We start from the raw sequence: 19,997 nt of genomic DNA, 5'->3' as shown, positions 1-19,997 counted from the left end.
GTAACTTCATCCAACTTCAGCTGGCAGAAGGCAGCTATACTTACTCAGAACGTTGGTCCCAGTCGGGCAGACCCAACGGCAAGCACGTAGCGGACAGTGGTAAACAAACGAAACGTGGAAAAGCGCGGAAATGAATCCTCTTTTCCAGCCCCGTTCGAGTGTGCCGGTCAGGTAGGAAGGGTGGATGGGTGGAAGCGAACAAGGGGAGCACCGCTAGGCGACACCCGGCACTTCCGTTTCGACCTTATTCGTTCGACCAGTCCAGTTGCCTAATTTACTTTGCTTGCATCTACCCGTACCAGGCTTTATCGAACCTTTCGACGCGAAAGGAGCCTACGGGGAAAGCCTTTGCTGCCGGTAGCTCGCACTCAGTCGGACGTTAGATTCACCTTTGTACTCTACCGCGCTTCCTGTCAGAGGTTGGGCCGAACGGACACGGTTCACACTTCGGATCCGTATCGATTTTCCAACGCGGCACTTTCGGCGACTCGGGTGTTGGTCGGTCGGTCGGTCGGTCGGACGGTCGATTCCAACGTCGTCAATCAGACACCGAAATGGGCGTACGTCGGGGTGGGATTCAGTGGGCCACTCATTTTTTTGTTTTAGCTTGAGAATGATTTTTGCTAGACGGTTTCACGGCACGGTGTTTCGGGAACAGCTGGTCAATGGGGCAAGTGGGTATAGCCCAGTGTGACGAAACGGGAACGAAGCCGCCTCAAACCACGAGCTCACGCCCACACTCACGTAAACACAGACACAAACACGCGCACACACACACACAGGGATACACACACAAGCACGGTCACTGAGCCTAGCACATCAAACCGGCAGGATCACGCACTCACGCAAAAGGCGCCTGAGACTGTGGAAAGTAAAGCAAACAGTACATTAAATTAATTACACTAACTGCTGAGCTCTAACGGAACTGGATGCCACACAGACTGCCTGCAGTGCGTGCTCGTGTGTGGTAGAAGTGTCACCAATTGGCTTATCAAAATGTAGAGGAAAAAAAACCTCAACACCAGGAAAAAAGATCTGACTTTCCTTCGAAAGTGAAATCTTGCCAACAAATGATGACGAACAGATGAACAGTGAGAACTAACTGGTACACAGCAAGTAGTCTGCAATTTTCTTTTCACAATCTCTTTCACTCTCTGCTGCATTTTCTCTCTCTCTCTCTCTCCCTCTCTCTCTCTTGTTCTCTATCTCTCTCTTTCTCTATCTTCCTCCCTCAATATCTCTTTCACATTCTCTCGGCTCGCTTCATTTTCACTCGGCTCTCTCTCACGTATTTTCCCGAAAAAAGGCAGAATGACAGGAAAGGAAAAATAGGCAATGATGGCAGTACTGCGAAATAAGGAAAAAAATGCCTCCACCAGACAAGTGTGAAAAATCAGCCCCACTGCAGTGGTTGAAGGGGTTGGAACGACAGAAAAGCAAAGGCGGTGGCTTAAGAAATAAGAAGTGATGGGAAGAAACGGTAGACTGATTCAATCCCACCCTATCGAATGGCCGAAATCGATAATCTTCAGCCTACGGGAATAGACGTTCAAGTTTTTCTTTACACAATGTACAATTTTCACACGAATTTCTCACTGCACTTCCTCATAACCACGGACACAAATACTCGAACATTTTCTTTCATGCACATCTGCATCTGGACTGCAGATATCGATGCCAGTATGTGAGGAAAAATTAGGTAAGAGGTTTTCTTCTCCTTATCACACTGCAAAGTGGCCCCTGATGCAGTTGGACTGGATCGATCGCTGTATGCATTTATCCAAGCGGGTACCTTCAATACTGCTATTAGAATGATGTAAAATCCCTTGAAATTTCTTGCCAGAATAAAACCCACTTTATGCACTCACATACACACACACGCACGGAAACACTTTCCTAGATTTTCCTGAACCTGTTACAAGGAGGGGAGAACCTAAAGTGTACGGACTAACAGCTCGATTGCGCTGCGGACTGTAGCTGCACACCGAGAGTAATGACGATGGAGAATTTTCCCTCAAAGCACGCTGTCCTGTCTGCGGCGTATCCTCGGTCAAAACGTGACGTTTCAGATCCACTTACAAGTACAATGAGGAACACGCTCTCTTTGTCGCTCACAGGCTCTCGCGTGTGCTCGCGGCGTTCGAATTTTCAAACGAGTGCCATATTATTGCGCAAACATGAAGTCGAAATGTACCATTCCCTTATACACACACGCACACACCGCAACAACAAGCATGAGATAAAATGAGAGTCCTTCGTTCCATTTTTTGCTCTACTAAAGCGTACGTGTGTGAGTGTATGAGGATGCGTATTTTTTATGAGCGTATGGGTGTAAACTGTCACTTTTGCAGGCACCGGTTTGACAACTGCGGAAAGGACTTTTCCCTATGACGGGCGTTTCGCCTGCTGGCTTTCCGCACGCTCGAAGGGGAGCGAAATGTCGAAACGACACCCCTTCCATGCTTAAAAGAAGATTAATATTTTTGAAAAGGAGGGTTGAGTTACTGTGGATAGAAGGAGGGTCGTTTCAATTACATGCTCGTGCCATTTGAAGTGAGTCGCAGATTTGGGGCGCATGTTTTCGTGCACCATCGAACAGTGCAATGAATGTTTAACCACCTGCGGAACGATGCCAGGAAAATCGATTTAAATGTTCAGCTTGTATAATGACGGTTAGCTACCACAAAACCACTGGTGGGTGTTAGTGTAAAACGTAAATCATAGCATTTATCTCGTTTTTAACTGAGTGGGAGCAGCTACGTGCGCTCTGAGCCAAGGGAAGAAGTTTTAAAAATATATATATATTTACAAAATGACATTCTTCACTCAAATTGGAGAACCAATTTAATTATCAAATAGATTCTCGGTCGGCATATCATAAGAAATGCATTTAAGAATGGAATTATGACACTACTCTTTACTATGGCCCTACAATGAGGAAACTGATAGATGTATACTAAAATTTATTAACATTTTTATTTTACTAAAAATTAGGTTTTTTAATCGATTAACTAAATGATCTATGGGCCGATACTGTCGTCAATCGCACGACTTAACAACAAACCCGCCATGAGTTCAAATGCTGTATGGACCGTGTCCCTCATACGTAGGACTGACTTTCCTGCTATGGTCAATATAATCAAGAAATCATGGATAGCCAAGAATAGAGGATTCAAGAAAAAGAAGAAGATGGACGCTTAAACCGTAATTTTTATGTTTAATTGTATTTTTTCAGCTTATTCATATTTCCGCTCAAGTTGTGAAAAGTTTCACTTCTTATTTCATTTTTTTTTATTTCTGATAAGAACGGCCTGGTTGGCCGTATCATGATGGACTAGACTTAAATCTAACATTGTTGGTTCTATTGTATTTCTTAATATCTATGGGCTGGCCGAAGCACATTTCCTTGCTCGGCTTTGTGCACCTTATTCCGGGTGGGCTCGGATTCTGTTGTATGCCAGCCGTTCTCTTTCCATAGTGTCTATGGGGAATTCCAGTATTCCCATCCAAGGGAGCAGGGATTTAGTGTATATGGCATCGACACCGTATTTTACAGGTGTTAGGTGAGCGATGGTTTCCAGCATCCGGGTTGTCTAGTGCTCCGCGATGGCTTGGTTGTTCTAAATCACCACTCTGATCTCGTCATGGTGGTGAGCTTCTGCCCCAACCGTCGGTTATGTGTTCAGACTGCCCGAGGATCACTAAACATAATTTAACATACAACGTAGACAATATACTACACACTAAGGTTACTACTAACAAATATGCTAATAGGTACAATCATACATAACCGGGTAAATATGTACGCGCGAGAACACCAACAAGTGTCCACATGGCCATGCGTGTGTAGATGTGGATATAAAGAAAATCCACATGCACACACGCACACCCATGCAGACACCCACCCATGCACACGAACGCCCATACACCCTAAGCCATACATGATCATACCTATAAATTTATTGGGTCTCTAAACATATAAGTTCGGTACGTGATTACAAGGTGATGCCAACCTCCTTAGCATATTTGTGCAGAATTCTCGCGTATTCGTAGTCCCTTTGACCAAGGATGTCACGTATTGGGACTTCAGGGTTCCTCCCTATTGCTTGAACCGTCGATAGTAGTGCGGGTCTTGTTGTTTCAAACTCCACACATGACCATATGACGTGGTCGATGTCGTGGAATCCTTTGCCACAGCTACATATATTTGTATCGTCGATCCCTATACGTTGTAGATGTGCATTCATCGCATAGTGGTTTGACATGAGTCTTGATGTCATGCGAATGAATCCACGATCTGCCTGTAGGCTTTGAAACCATGGACGTTGTGTCACCCTAGGAGAGATGGAGTAAAGAAATCTCCCGAGATCATCGGCATCCCACATGCTCTGCCAACGAGCCATGCATAATTGCTGTGGGAAGCGGAGGAATTCGTGAGGCTGAATCGATCGTTCAAAGAAATCGCCCTCAGAGGCGCCTCGTTTGGCCAAGAGATCTGCCCTCTCATTGCCAGGGATTCCGCAATGAGCAGGTAGCCAGACAAGCGATATTCGAAACGCTTTATTGAACAGAGCGCTTAGTGTTTCTAGAATTTTTTTAATAAAGTAATCAGAGCTCTTTATCGCCTCTACGGATTTCAAAGTTTCGACAGCACTGAGACTGTCAGTGAATATATAATATTGATCCGGAGGGCTCGCGCTTATTAGAACTTCTTATCTCATTATGGGACGGAATTATCTTTGAGATAATATTATTTAAATGTCAGGTATACAGAGAGTCAGGGCAGGTCAGGTCCTAGACAGCGGTCGCAAAGTCCGGCTCGCGAAAGGATTCGACTGATTTTGAAAGATCAGTAAATTTAGTTAAACTTTTGCATGCGACTTTACTTGATAATTTTTATTTGATATTTGATATTTATTTAATACATTTAACGGGTCTTATGTAGCCCTCTCGAAGCGAGGTTACAGAAGAGTTAAAAAAATATAAACATGAACTTAAACGCAGTAAAAATAAACTAACATAGAGTAGGCCGCATGACATGAATACAGTTCATAAACGCGGCGCGGTATGTCAGATTGGCGACGATCACAAATGTAACGATCTGGCGCAGAGCGAACGTGATTTACGACGAGAGATATTCGACATTCGCCAAAGCAATACATGCAAGACAAGGTTTTAGTGATAGTGAAAAATATCCATGTATTTTTCTCGTGATAATAATTTCATCTTCCATTAGTTCTAAATTTCACTATAATCAGTTGGTTAAATTTTTATCTATTTAAGGACTATTTTCGATCGTATTTGAAAAAAAACTAACATTAAAAAACCACTCTTGTTTTTACGAGTCCGGCGATTCAACACTGTTGCTTTTTACGAGTACAGCAATTATCCGCAGTGCGCGATATTCGATATACATGATTTCGCAATACGCTATTCCTCTAAATTTGACAGCTCAAATTGTCTTTGGAAATATTTCAAAACTCTGTGTCGATATTTTTTTACCCTCTAACCAGTGGTATAAACTATTTTCGATAGGAATCTGCTATACGCAAAAACTCGAGATACGCTATTCTGCTCGGTCCCGTACGATAGCATATATCGGATAATGACTGTACAACGATTGTCAAAGTGCATTTTTGTAAGGAATCAGTTATAAATTTACCTAAAATAGTGTTAATTGTTCGAAAAGAATTTTGATAGCTACTAAATGTACGTTTGTCTCGATAATTTTTCAGCAGATCCTTAATTTATGAATCTTTGCATTAATATCTAATAGCAGGAACTATCATTTTGAACTTAGTTTGGCCAATATTACGTACAATTATTACCGAATTAAAAAAAATAACTCTATCTACAATTGCAGTGTCAGATAGCATCAATAAATTATATTGTTTCTATAATTTTATAATTTTATAATTTAAGCGAAAATATTAAAAAAATCGTATTCCTGACCCGCGGCTCTCGATCTTTTAGTAAATTTGGCTCTTTACCTAAAATGTTTGCCGACCGCTGATCCAGGACATCAGTAACCTAGGACAGTGGTCGGCCAACTTTGAGGCTTAAAGAGCGAAATTCTATAAAAATTGTCGTATAGGATCACGTGAAAAGCCAAATTGATGACTCAAGCATATATCTGTGTGGAACTATTATGAAATAAATGGAGGGAAACGAGACACCAATTAGATAGTAAAGATACGCATGCGACTCGAGAAGCGTACTTTGGATCACGGACTTAGGACCTTTGCCCTTTTTTATACATAATTATGGTAGTTTTTCATATTTATTTATTTATTTATTTATTTATTTATTTATAATTATGTAAAACACCTACATTTGTAATTCGGTATGCGGTTCAAATCATCAGCAACTTTCCATAGACTTTTCCTATTTTCACAACTTTATTCATTGCTAGCGAGATGTTGCACAAATTACACAGAACGTCCTAGTACGTCAGGTCGATCATTTCATGGAATGCAAATATGAACGTGAAACATATGAACAGTAAGTTCTCGAAAAAAATGTTGTAGTGCGCTAGATCGTTAGTTTCATACAATTTAAATATGGACATGAACCAAATAAACAGGACATTCTCAAAAATAACGTTCGCCAGGTCGTTAATTTTATCCAATACAAATATGAATTGTTCGTCGATGTAAAGAACTTCCTGGTCTACCAAATAATTGTCATGGTGCATTAACGAAATGAACGAAAGAATCGCGTTTCACGATCAGTTCATTTAAAAGAAAGAATTAGTACGTTCACGTTCATGAAAATAAATCGTAATGTCCAAGCCTACAGCGGAACGTCAGCAACATCATATGAGGACTCAATAGCAAACACTATTCTCGAGTTATACGGCATATTTTTTTGCATATTTAGATGAGAAATGATCTCAAGCTACGACAGAAGCTGAATGGCATCGTTACCTAGGAAATATCTCTCTTAAAGAGGGAGTCGATGGCAAGTTATGTACATGTTTATACCATTTTCTCTTTTTTTATATTTTGGCTCTAATCTTAACAGGTGAAGGGAACAGACAAGCTTTCAATTTTGTTAGTTATCATATAGTTTTTGTTTTCAGTGACATAAACTATCTAATGCTGACAAAATAACAAAAATACGCCGTTGAAAGTAGGAACAATACGTCTTTTATGGCCATTATTGCAATGCATCACAATGCAATGCAATGAAAATTGATCATTTTAGTAAATGTGTAATGGTTATTGTTTACAATATTTATTTTTGGAAAGATCTATCACACTAAAATTGCGATGAATTGAAATGCGTAGATAAATTCATGCTTCACATTTTCAATTCAATTTTACACTTTTGTATTATATGAAATTGCAGCATTTTTGAAATATACATAAATGTATATTTTTTCCAATTTAAAACTATACTTTTGATGTTTTAATAGCTTTTCTGCTCTTTCCGACACTAAAAAAATTAAAACCCTTACATAAAAATATGATTTTTTGAACATCGCAGTGAAACATTCTCTATAAGACGTTTTTAATTTGGTGCTTTTGGCGATACTTTACTATGTCAAAGTTAAATCATGTCGAAGGTAGCAGTTAACCTACATGAAAACTACATAAGTTGAAAATTATGTGTTTGCCCTAAAATGCTATTAAACATCCAATTTTCTGTAACAAATGAATAAAATTCCACCAAAAGCTGAAAGTCTCGGTTGAAGAGCATTAAGCTCAATCAATAACAATGCGTTTTCTTCCTTCAAAAATATTATATAGGTGAAAAACTATTTTTTTTTTTTTTAAATTAGCAAACTACTAAAATGGTTGCTTACGTGTTGCACAATTTTTTTTTAATAATTATTATTAATTTAGACAACTTATTTTTACCACACCTTACCGTCATATTTTCCTAATGTGCAGGTATTCGCACGCATCAGTATGAGTCTCCAATGTGCGATGTATTTCTCTCTCTTTCATGGCCATGTTCTTCTTTACATGTAATATTTTAAAAAAATTATCTATGAATACAACGCTAGTCAAGAGATTCACATAAAATCTTTGAGAAAGTTAAAAAAATTAATAAAATGATACCTAAATCATGCTTTAAACACAAAACCGACAAAATTTCGTCGAACTATACATAGTACCGTGCAATAAAAGAGACAACAGCTGATATTGTGAAATAGCATGAAAACAAAGAGACAGAGACAGAGAGAGAGGGAGAGAGAGAAATGCACACACGAAACAACTCTCGGAGAATGTATGCAAGCATAAGCCCTATTTACACGGTTCATAATGCTTTACAACTTTTAGACGTGATTTGGAGGTCGACGAAAAAAGATCTAATTTTGAAAAAAAAGGGAAATGTATAATGTTTTAAATTAATGAATATGACCGTTTCTCCTAAATAAGAAAAGAAATGAATGTAATATATTCTCATCCTTTCATAAAGCCTTATTTCCCAACAATAAAATCAATTTTGTTTTATTTTAATTTAATCTACTTCAACAACAATGTTATTACTAATGAATAGAGTTTTTTCTTGAGCAATTGAATAAAAATAAATAATCATTGCTTCTGATGCAAGATGTCTTCAAATATCTGTTAATTCACAACAACAAGAATTTATTGTCATTTGAAACATAATTTTTACAATTCAATTATTTATTCTTTAAATCCTACCGATGGGTACGGAATAAGCTCCACAAACACACTAACACAACATGGTTTCTCTCTCAAACATTCCCTTTCTCTCTCTCTCTCTTCATCGTCAATGCGTCCGCGGCATAGCAAACCTGCTCAGTCTCTCAAAATTATTTCTTTCTTCACTGCGTGCGGTTGTGTTTCCCACCGCTCGACACGGTGAACAACGCGTTCGTCCGGTTGGTTTGGAATGGCAAATTGAACCGAAATCGATTGTTTACGCGTCGTGTATGTGTGTGTGCGTGCTTGTGTATACTGTTTTTGCGTGATGTGATGTGTGTCGCTTGCACTAAATTCAAAGGGCATAAATATTGTGATTAAAGTACGGAAAGAACCGCGTCGCAGCAGAGAAGTAACGCTCCCGGTGCACGGTGGTGCTACCGCGATTGGAATTCCGGAACGGTCGTGTCCTGACCCGTGTGATAATTGCGATCATTACCGTCCCACAGTACCTCCGTGTGTTCGCAGCATTGCGTCGGCCAATGGGCAGGAAGTGAGTTTATGTTCCATCTTTGCCAACTATTATTAGTAATGTGTAGATGCGCAAGAAGCAACAGCAGCAACAGCAGCAGCAGCGAATCAAGGTAGAGGTCGAAAGCGAAAAAAGGCGAGATTTTGTTTTGATGCGCTTACGACCTCTCCGGTGGATCGGTGTGTGAGATACAAGTGACGGATGCGAACGGTGTGCTCGATTGTTGTGTCTGTGTGCGTGTAAACGCGTCCGTACGGTACAGGGTTGTTTATGAAACGAGATCAATTTCATCACAGGTCAGTGTCGATTTAGTGCTCAAAACACGCAAAGTTACTAGAACGTAGTTTGTGGAACGAAACACATCGACTAGCCGAAGTCCGTAAAGTGCTGTCTGTGCTGCTGGAATAAGGTAAGCGCGAATATTTATTCTTCTGTTGTCATACTGCTGTGCAGTGGTGTTAGTGTCATTCTGCGCTCCTGTAAAAAATTTTCCTTCGCCGAGAAAAGGACACGAAAGGATGCGGAAATGCGATAGAAACGCTTTTGGGTTGGGAACAGTTCTTGGCAGGTACGTACCACCACTGCACTTGTTTGCGGAGTTGGTGTTCGCGTCCATCCTTGTCTGGCCAATTGGGTGCTGGTTCGTGCTGAAAGTGTCGCATTTATTTTCTCACTCTCTTATGTTTTGCTTCATGCTTTTCTTTCTCAGCGCTGCTGAGAGAGGCGTATGTATGTAATGTTTTCGTTTCATCATGTAATCCAAATAGAACGGAAATAATCGTGCAAAAAAAACAAGCTACTTTAGCATTAGCGTAGCAGTTTTGCCTTCCTTGGAAACACTGGTCCCTTTTTGGATCGTTCCAAAGGCGGAAGACACATGATGGATCGAAGACGAATTTGAGACGATGCATTGCAAGAATGCATGTGCCGAGAAAAAGGAGCTAGTGTGCAAAATGCAAGCAGTCAAAAAAAAAACACCCATTGCAAAATGCATTTGCCGCAAGTACGTAAAAGTGCTGAGCAATGTTTGTTCCATTATCTGTACTGTTGACATGGGCACATGTGTGGCTAGGAACTCATGATGCAGTAGGAAAAGGGAATTCGTTTAGATTGAAGAAATATTATTTTGCTTCAGTTCAGAAGATATTTGGAATACATTGGAGCAGGATTGTACATTGAATATTGATGCATTTTGATAACAAAAAGATCATGGAAACCATGTACGATCGAATCGTTCCTGATGGACAAATTAAATTAATAACTAAATTCAGAAATAAAATCAATTAATAAATAAACGAAATGTAATGGCTTATAGCCAATAGGCATATAGCACAACACAAAATTGTATCACAACATTTGAGGGCAATACATATTCGTCAAGAGGTATCAACTCCATGGGAGCAATTGCTGAAGCACGCACCACTTACAATCTGGAATGTAAGAACTTTGTTTTGATTGCGTTAAGAAATAAAAAAATAAATAAATTATAGCTATACGACAGGTTTCTTTCGGAATTCGGAATTATTTCCTATCGGATCTTGTGCGACACATGAGATGTAACGGTATGTGATCAATAATCTGCTAGTGCCTTTGTCTGGCAAATGTCCGGTATCTTGGAATCCAATCAGCATATTGATAACATATACCAGTCATTGGAATCAAGTTGATAAAAGAGTGTACTGATGCAGATGCTTATACGAATATTACGATTTTTACAACACAGTGGGATCCGTATCACAGCATTTATTATATACTTCAACTACTCCACGATCGTTTGGCATATCAACAATTGTTTGACAAACAGAAAATACGTCGTATTTATACGTTTTAATGTTTTATGGATAGAAATGTTATGTTATTTATGTTATTAAAATTATGTTATCAAGCTATGCAAGAATTATTTTACCTTCCAAAAAAATATCATCGTCTTTATAGAGTTGTTTTAACATTTGTATGCTTCAGCTGATCATTCTCTATACATTATTACCCATACATTATTTTACTTTTGATTTCCAATGAGTGAAACGTCCTTTAGGCATTGTTGATATTAATATGAATAAACGAAGGAAACTCTCGTCTAGTGACTGTTTCAAAGTATTCCACAGTCCGATTCCACAGTTACTAAATATACTCTTTTCTCTAGTGTAATCATGCGATTAGACGCACACACACACTCGCTCACATCAAGCACCCATTTTATCGCTGTTCTACACAGTGCCGCTTGCTTGCATTATTCAATTGCAATGTTCCATCAAATGGTTTCGTATTCCCATTTTTCCCACTTTCTCCTGACAACAACAACAACAACCACAACAACATCCTCCCCACTTAGCACAGCACCAGCGGCGTAATGGCCGCACACCTTCCGCGTGAAACAGGTCGCCGTTGTGCAATCCGGCATCATATTCACCGGTCGAAAAGAACAAATTGCTTCCAGTTCGTTTCAATTGCAAATACGATTGTATCGCCAAGCCAAAGCGTGTGTGCATTTATTCACCATCACCGCACAACCTATGCCAGCCAACTTCCCAGTCCCGCGCAAGACAGAAGGGCCCCGGTGTCAGTGTCCGTATCCTATTGCACTCCTCTAGCCTTCCCCGTTTCCCGTACACTGGTTCGGAAGTGAATACTGAGCCGGCGCGTTATGCAATGCTTCGGCACAAATGCTGACGACGCGCAGGGAAATGGAGATCGACTTCAGGACCATCACGTAATAACAATGCCTTCTTACCGGGCGAGCAATATTTAAATAACTAAACCATGTTCCCCTTTCCCACCCTGTCTCTGTCTGCCGAGGTGGGGGGAAGATGGGTAAAAAAGGGTGCCTCCTAGGTGTGTGCTCCCTACGGCAAAGCCACCCGGGTCCGTTGCACAGGTTTGCGCGACCATCATGTGCAATCTGGAGAAAGGCTTCCTTCGACCGGGGCGCCCCATTTGCCACCCCGTACACATGGCGTTCTCGACTAAGTAAGACGCTTAGGCAAGAAAACGGGAAGCCATAGCGGGCGCTGTACCGGATTATAACGAAGTAAAAATAAAATTGTGGCAAAAACAAGCTCCATCGACGCTGGCAGAATATCAAACGGCAGTCGAAACGCAACCGATTCCACCTGTGACGATACGGATAAACTTTCTGCAGACTTACACTGTGGGTCTGTTTTATCGTACTTAGAACTCAGTGTATGACACCGTTTTTTTCCTTGTCGTGTTTCGGTGAACGTTGGTTGGCGAACCAAAGCCAAAGGGAGGAACAGTCAGAATAACCTTTCGAATGGGAAAATGTTCGCCAACCATTAGCGCGCACATTCAGCAACCGTACCCTCGACGGCAACGCATTTTGCGTACATAAATTGACAGATTTCCGGTGGCTTTGTACCGGTAGAAGGTAACGCCCCGTAGGTACGGCTCGCTGGCGTTGGACAACATTCTCGAATTAATGTCTACCGAAAGTGGAGTGAAAATTTAAATTACCCTCCGACTGCAATAGGGCTCTGCTCGAAAAACGATAGAGGCTTTCCGGTGTGTGTTTGTGTGTGTGTGTGTGTGTTTGTGTAGAGGGAGATAAATTCATTTGGCTTTCATTTCGGCGCCAGTCCAACGCCAGAAATTGTCACCCGAATAAACACTCGCATTTCCATTCCAAGCCCGAGTGGTGGGAGATTGCTCATTACTATTCGTGTTTTTTTATTAGCTCCCCTTCAGACCTCCCCGCCTCTGGCCGAACGAATGGTGATCACTTCAAGTGCATAAAAATCAAGAAGCCCTAACCAGAGTGCCACATACATTCTGGCAAAGCGTACCGAAGGCTCGATCGACGGCCGTCGTTCGCACGTTCTTCGTGCATGGGTGCCTTTCACGTCTTCGGCACAAAATTAACGGTTAATCCCTTGGCGGCAAATTGACACCGCCGGCTACCGATCTTCCACCCTCTCCCGCGTACTTGTTTCCGCTTGTCCTATATTTTGGGTCGATTTGTCCGTTTTTTTCGGAGTCCAAGACCGCACATCCGCGCAACACACTCCACGCGCTTTTCAAGTTCATCGAGTTCGTTGCCCGCCACACTGTGTGTGTGTTACGCGATCGACACCAAACAGCAGAAAAATGGGCCGGCCAATACGCCTTGTCTTGGCGTGCCACTTTCGCCAACCGAATGATTGTGCCGGGATATGATGCTGCTTACTTAACCGGTATTGTTGCTGTTGCTGACGTCTCGTTGGAATTGATAGGTTGCGCGGAGAAAGGGTGTTTGCTGAAAATGTTTCCGATTTTTGGGAGAGAAGTGGTTGCTAAAGGAGATCTTTTCATATCATGAAATCAGATCCGATGTGAACTACACGACCTAAAGGAAAGTACTAAGAGTAGTATGTGTATGTTTAGCCGTGTTTGTATATGTATTATTTGCTTTTTGTAGTTTAAATACTAATATTTTTCAAAATAGTTATTTTTTACATAAATTTCATTTATTTTGATCCAGATTTCTCTTACTCTATTCAATTTTTCGCGAATCATTTCTGTTAGCGCCACGGACCATAGGTTGGAGACCACTGATGTGCACTGCATCATTCAAATTGAATGAATCAATAGTATAACATGAAGCTAGATTAGATTTATATAATGAGCTTTTATTTAAACGAAAATTAAACCAAACGAGTTATTTCTCATAAAATGTTGCTCTCCTTAACGAGCCCGATTATTTTTACGAGTTAACAGTCAATCTTCTTCTTCTTCTTTGGCTCAACAACCGATGCCGGTCAAGGCCTGCCTGTACCCACTTGTGGGCTTGGCTTTCAGTGACTAATTGATTCCCCCCCCCCCCCATAGCGGGATAGTCAGTCCTACGTATGGCGGCGCGGTCTATTTGGGGATTGAACCCATGACGGGCATGTTGTTAAGTTAACAGTCAATATTCATTGAATATTTTCATAATCTAAAAAAGTGTTTAGTTTTTGTGTAAGTATATCATCAAGATTGGAAAAAACTAAGATAAAACAATTAAAATGCCACAAAGTGCTGAAATAAAAATATAGAACAACGTATCTAGAATTAGAACCGTGTCCGGTATTTGCTAAGAATCGTGCATCGCAAAATTATACATACTGCCGAACCGAACTGTATCTCTTATCGACCTATTCTCTGTCGACCTATTTATGTAGTACTCTTTTTCCAAACATCATCGTCCCAAATCATGACGTCAGCGGCAAACAATCGTAAAACTGTTAACGCTTTCAGCAGAGTCTGTGTGTGCGTGTGTCTGGTACAAAATCATCAAATCATCTGTGAAATGCAATCAACATGTATATAAGATTTTTGACATGCTATCTTTATTTGTTCCATCTTAAAACACTTACTATTCCACCCAAAAAGGTACAAATAGCCGCTAAATAATTCAATAATTCAGCCACAAGGTTACAATTTTGCAAATTCTTGTCCCAACCATTTTACTTTTGCTCTAAAAAATGTACACACAAGTTTTGAAAATTCATCTTTTTTTCGTCATCGCGATCTCAGCGATCTATAAATAATCAAATACAATCAAGCCCATCAGCATCAGCAAAGGTTAATGAAAATGTTGATCTTCCTTTGCGCTTTTTCGGCACGACTCGAATAATAAATTGTAGCCGGAAGCACTTAAATTGAATTTTTCTGTACAATTGTTTTCTAATGCCTGTACGTATGTGGTTGTGTCTCGATATTGATATCACTAAACCAAAAAAAAAACCGTGGCGCTCATGGGACTCGGCTGTCTATTCATGGGGCTATTTTTTACGCAAAAAATGATGTGTTGATCGGAGACCGGTCGTGGCACACTCATTCAACTCCTGCACCTGCTGACCTTTTGGCGCCCTTCTCCGACCTACTGCTTATAATTTGGAACAGTTTTCCCACCTGAATGACAGCGTGCTCGAGGTGTTTTCTCCTCCGCTTAATGTCGACACAAACGTAACAAAAGTGGACCACAAAATCCCTCCCTCAAAGCTAGTATGCCGTGCGAAGAGGGCCAGGTTGCTGCAGGATCAAAATTTGACCATCATCGATGCGAGGCACGTACTGTGAAAAGTCACGACTTTGCTAACACCGAACAGAACGTCGCTTCGACCGGAAGTTCACCTAGCATGGGGAGACAGCGTTGATGCTGTAGAGCAAAAAAAGCGCAGGATTAGTTTCGGTTGGCCGTTTTGCAGCTAGCTAGTTGGGCGAACAGATTGGAACCGGAAGGTTGACTTTTTCCTAGCATTTTTTCCCTCCGATCTCTTCTTCCGGAAGCTCGAAGCCTCCGCGGCACACAACGGTGCGCCGGGCTGAATAAAGGCAAGTGGGTGTAACTAAACCAGACTCTTGGCTCAATTGGAAGTTAATTGCTTGGAAAAGGGAAGCGATATTGAGGATGCCACGCCGGCTAACAATGGAATAAAATAACAAAGCAAATAATAAATGTTATAAAACAATAGATGCCATGTCTGCCAACCTGTCGATCCACACTACCTCACTATCGAATGTGTGGAAATATTTCTCAAATAGTTCCCTCAAGCTTAGCTCCTACGTTTAGTCATCTATGTTATTTCATAGACGAAAATTTTACTGCACCAAAGAGTTAGTAATGCGATATTTCGCGTTTTTTTTAATGTTGGGCATTGTAAACATATTTTTGAAATCTAAATCTAATATAAATCTTAATATAATTTTTTAATTTAGATATCCTAATAGGATATCAAAAAATGAAATACAGCTCATTGAAAAAAGGGGAAGTCGCAAAACGAATTCAAATATTTTGAGAATTATCTATAAGTCTTTGGAAAACATCTAACCAAGGGAAACTTTGCATGGAAATAATATTATAATTAAATCCCCATTAATTAAAGCCCATATCAACGTGAATCGGTAGATTACAATCACATAATTAACGTCATATTTCTATTTTTATCTAGAAATCTTTTCGCGCATCTACATTTCATTTTTAGTTAAGATAAGCTAGTGTGGTCGCATTGATTGGTTACACATTTATTCAATAAAATATAGGCACGTTATAGATTTTTTTTTATAAATGGTTTTGATAATAATATCAGTATATACTAATTCAATGTATTTTTATTATTTCCTAAAATACTTTTTAATTGGATCAAAACTAACATCGCCCAGTACTAATTATATGATGTTTTATGTATTTGGGTTGTTTCGGCCAACACGATTGCCTCCAGATGCACAGGGCAATGCAAATGAAGCTTGTTCCCAATTATGTGTTCCCTACTCCAATTGCGTTTTGCCTACTTTTCCCGTGTTCCCATGGCGTATGAACTCTAACCTACTACTTTATGTTGGTACTCAGTATTGTCAAACTGTCCGTTGTTCCAGTGTCAAAATTAACATCAAGCATTTATACACACCGCAGCACACCGAATTCACGTCGCACCGCAGACGATGTGCCTATCGCATAACAGTGAGCGTGAGACAACCAATTGAGCGGGAAGCACTTGGATCATCACCGGTTGGATGATAATTGGATGACTGACGAAATTGGCATTTCAATTAGATTTTGCCCTCTCGAACGCTTCCACAATTGACTTGGCCTCTAGGCAACTTTATGCTGAATTTTCGCGAATACGTTAATTCTCGTAGTGGCGAAATAGAACCAGGGATTTGCCAGAAAAGAAAGGATTTTGTGGTTACAGATCTTCGGATTCGTTAACAACTCCTTACCCTCCCGAATCCAGACTTACAAGTCGGTACTGCGGTTTGTGCCGTAGTACACCCATTACCATTTTTGTCATTTTATGGATATAATAATGAAACGGATCGTAAAAAAATGATCAATTACAACGGTGAACTAGATAAATCTTTGTTGGAAAATTATTACCTACTTTCACTGCAAGCTGCCGCACCGAATCCATTGATCTACGAAATTTGAAATGGCTTCATTATCACACAAAAACGCTGGAATTGCAATAATATATTGCATACATGTTAACAACACAGGAACACAGTAAACAGCTGTTCACCTTACCCCTAATACAAACATGTTGTTTTACGCTGAAATGTTTTATTCGCTTTGCAAGGCATATGGAACAGGAAAGTTATGGTTTAGTTGTAGAAACACAGCTCCCAGTGGAAAACCAATTACTATAATTCCATTGTTTGCTATTAAGCTCAATTAATACCATGCTAGATAAAGCCCATGTCCAAACCACGGTAGCACAGTTTGCTAGATCTATCGCAAGGTTTCCTTTAAAATAACTCTGCCTTTGTCAGCACCGGCACGGTTTCATTGAAAACTTTGTCGATGGGCGTTGAGACTAAAAGGAGTTCGCTTCTCGAATACTAATGAAGTTTAGTGGAAAGTTTGCTGCGACTTTAGACTAACTTAGTTTTGAGCGCTTTGTTTCTGCAGGGTGCGGTTACAATCGTATGATGACTTGTTAGATTTTTAAGAATAAGCTGTAATATGCTGAATATGCGGACTTATCTTCTAACCAGTGTAATGAACCATTACTTTACTAATTTCAATCTATTTCTTTTGTTGAATAACTATCTATTACTATAGTTATATTTTAGTATTCGTAAAACATACTTACATACTAAACATACTTAAATTTCACAACGTCCTTTGTGTAGCGCCAGGCGAAATTTCAATATCATGAAAAAGATATTATTTGAAACGTGAGTAATGTTTACTCTTGCGCAAATTTACTTATCATACCATCGTACGCTGGTTTTATGCTCGAAAGACTAGATACACATCCCCGAAGAACATAACCTTTACCACCGTTGCTAGCATTATTAAAAGCGCGGGTAAATTACATTTTGTGCTTGCGATAAAATTGCAACACGAAATTTTCTTCTAATTGAGTAGCTGCTGCTCGCCTCCGTTATACCCCCGCACCGGTATCGTACAAAAATACGGTTCTTCGCCGGCACCAGGCGGCACAAGAAAAGCTCACGCTGTTATCGAAGCCAACGCACCGAACGCGAGCGCGTTGGTTTTTCCTTCCCTGGTGTGAGTGGTGCGTGGCAACTAGATTTAATATTTCTGTCCTTTTGCTGGTGGCGCGATCTTCACCCGAGTTGGTGAAAAATCAACAAACACAGACACCGCCACACCCCGTTCGGCAAGGAGAGTCGGTGTAGACTTCAATTTCAATTACATTTCCACCGGGGGTGAATTAGACATCGGGAAAAGTTTCGCCCATAGCCCGCAAGTACCGTATCTTCCCGATCTGCTTGTTTTCCGCAAAGTATCGATAGCAGGCAATGAAGTTTCTATTCTCAGGGAAATTTTGAACAATTCGATGGTCTCAACCGTTTCATTTCAGCATTCAGCGCGACTAACTTCGTCTTCATCTGGGCTGAAAACGGAGACTACGTACAACAATGCCAGGGGAATGCTCTGCACATCCGAAATCACATTATGGTGTATTTCCAGTTTTCCAGTCCCAAAGAAAAGCACCACTCAAGGTAGCTACGAGAGGGAAGAGAGCGCAAAATCGGAATGCGGGAATAAATTAATTAACACATTTCGCGAATCAATTTGCGTTTGCGAATAGCATCTTTTCCCGATACGGAAAACGGGTCGATCGAGCTTTTTTTTTAAAAAAAAAACCTTGACTCAATTTCGCTGCCTCTGGCTGTTTCCAGCCATTTTCTTGCTCCTGCTTCAAACCAACTTCAAACACTCATTACTCGTGTTTGGTAGTCGATTGGCAGTGGAAAAAAGAACAACTCTGCCAATGCTCGAGCGCCACGATGCTGCTGCAGCTTGGAGTTGATTGCATTTATCAAAGTTTCGTTGCTTGAGAAGCGTAGAAATGTTGCAGCAAATAAAGCGAAACGATTAATGAGCAATGGTGCGCGCGAGCATAATAAACGCAAACGAAAGACGGTGACGGTGGTTGCATCGGAAACGCATGCATTTTATACGGTGCAAATGAAATTGCTGCATCAAATCCCTCATCGCACTCTCCGCTTTGCTCGGACAAAAGTAAGCAACCTTAAAGCGCTGTGAAGTTTTGCACTTCCACTATACTACTTACCTTGGCGTTTCTGCCACTGAGCTGTGAAGTGGCATTTTGAATGCATTTTTATGCTCATTGTTAGGTAAGAGGTAAGTAGCATTGCTGACCCATTACTAAATGAAGCGATTGCTTGGACTACGGTGGTATGTTTGGTGGGGCGTCAAATGGATTCAGGATAAGGTGTGCAGTTCCTCGGTACACAGTTTTGTCTTGCTTGCGGATTTTTAGTCTCGTGTAAATGGAAATGTACAGTGTACTAGTGATAAACCCTTGTTAAGAATGTTCGATTTTGCGAACATTTGCCGAAATATTAAGTTTTTCTACATTTTCTCACCGCCTTTCTATAAAAATTCAAAATCAAAAACTATTATTTCTAGACTTGTAATGAGAATGTAAGTCCAGGAAATTCCTTGAGTATTTCTTAAAAATCTTTAAACAAATTTTCATACATAAAGATGACGACTAATACTCTGTAACACACAAAATATACATAAACATAATTTTGATATGTGCAGCATTCCCTAATATTTCAAAACGAATCAAATTGCAACCACGTTCATCAGTAAATCATCAACCAATCGCGTAACTAGCTGGTACTAGCTCCCGTACACCCGTAGCATAAACAAATCCTCGAAAAACACTCCAATTTCCCTTCTCTCCGCCTCACTGATCCTTATCGATTCGAGGCCGGAAACGATCATTAGCCGATTTCCGCTACATTCCGATCGAAAAAAAAAAATCCCACAACGAGGTTAGATTACTGCACCAAGTTCACGCTACGTTGCTGTTGTTTGTGGTTTTACACCATCTGCACTGTGGTACTCGCGCGTTCCTAGTGTCAGA

The 19,997-nt window shown here is 40.5% G+C and overlaps 2 protein-coding genes across 11 annotated transcripts in view; one reads left to right on the top strand and one right to left on the bottom strand.

Moving 5' to 3' along the window:
* LOC120948820 (mucin-5AC) overlaps positions 1-2,028 on the bottom strand; it is a 32,176-nt gene extending 30,148 nt beyond the window's left edge. For 2 of the 10 annotated variants that reach the window (XM_049605071.1, XM_049605077.1), the window contains exons 1-2: positions 1,869-2,022; positions 45-862 (exon numbers count right to left, since the gene is read on the bottom strand). The gene's annotated coding sequence lies outside the window, so the exon portion shown is untranslated. Of the gene's footprint in view, positions 1-44; positions 863-1,014; positions 1,187-1,792 lie in introns of those variants that run through there. The other 8 variants (XM_049605075.1, XM_049605080.1, XM_049605072.1 and 5 more) reach the window with 8 other exon arrangements.
* A 6,729-nt stretch (positions 2,029-8,757) lies between these two features.
* The window catches only part of LOC120948543 (alpha-mannosidase 2), a 101,361-nt gene continuing 90,121 nt past the window's right edge, over positions 8,758-19,997 (top strand). The window contains exon 1 of the mRNA XM_040364982.2: positions 8,758-9,559. The gene's annotated coding sequence lies outside the window, so the exon portion shown is untranslated. The remainder of the gene's footprint in view (positions 9,560-19,997) is intronic.

This window comes from Anopheles coluzzii, chromosome 2, assembly GCF_943734685.1.
Source record: "Anopheles coluzzii chromosome 2, AcolN3, whole genome shotgun sequence".
Lineage (NCBI taxonomy): Eukaryota > Metazoa > Arthropoda > Insecta > Diptera > Culicidae > Anopheles > Anopheles coluzzii.
The sequence above is the reverse complement of the archived record's forward strand: the minus strand, read 5'-3'. Positions and strand labels throughout refer to the sequence as shown.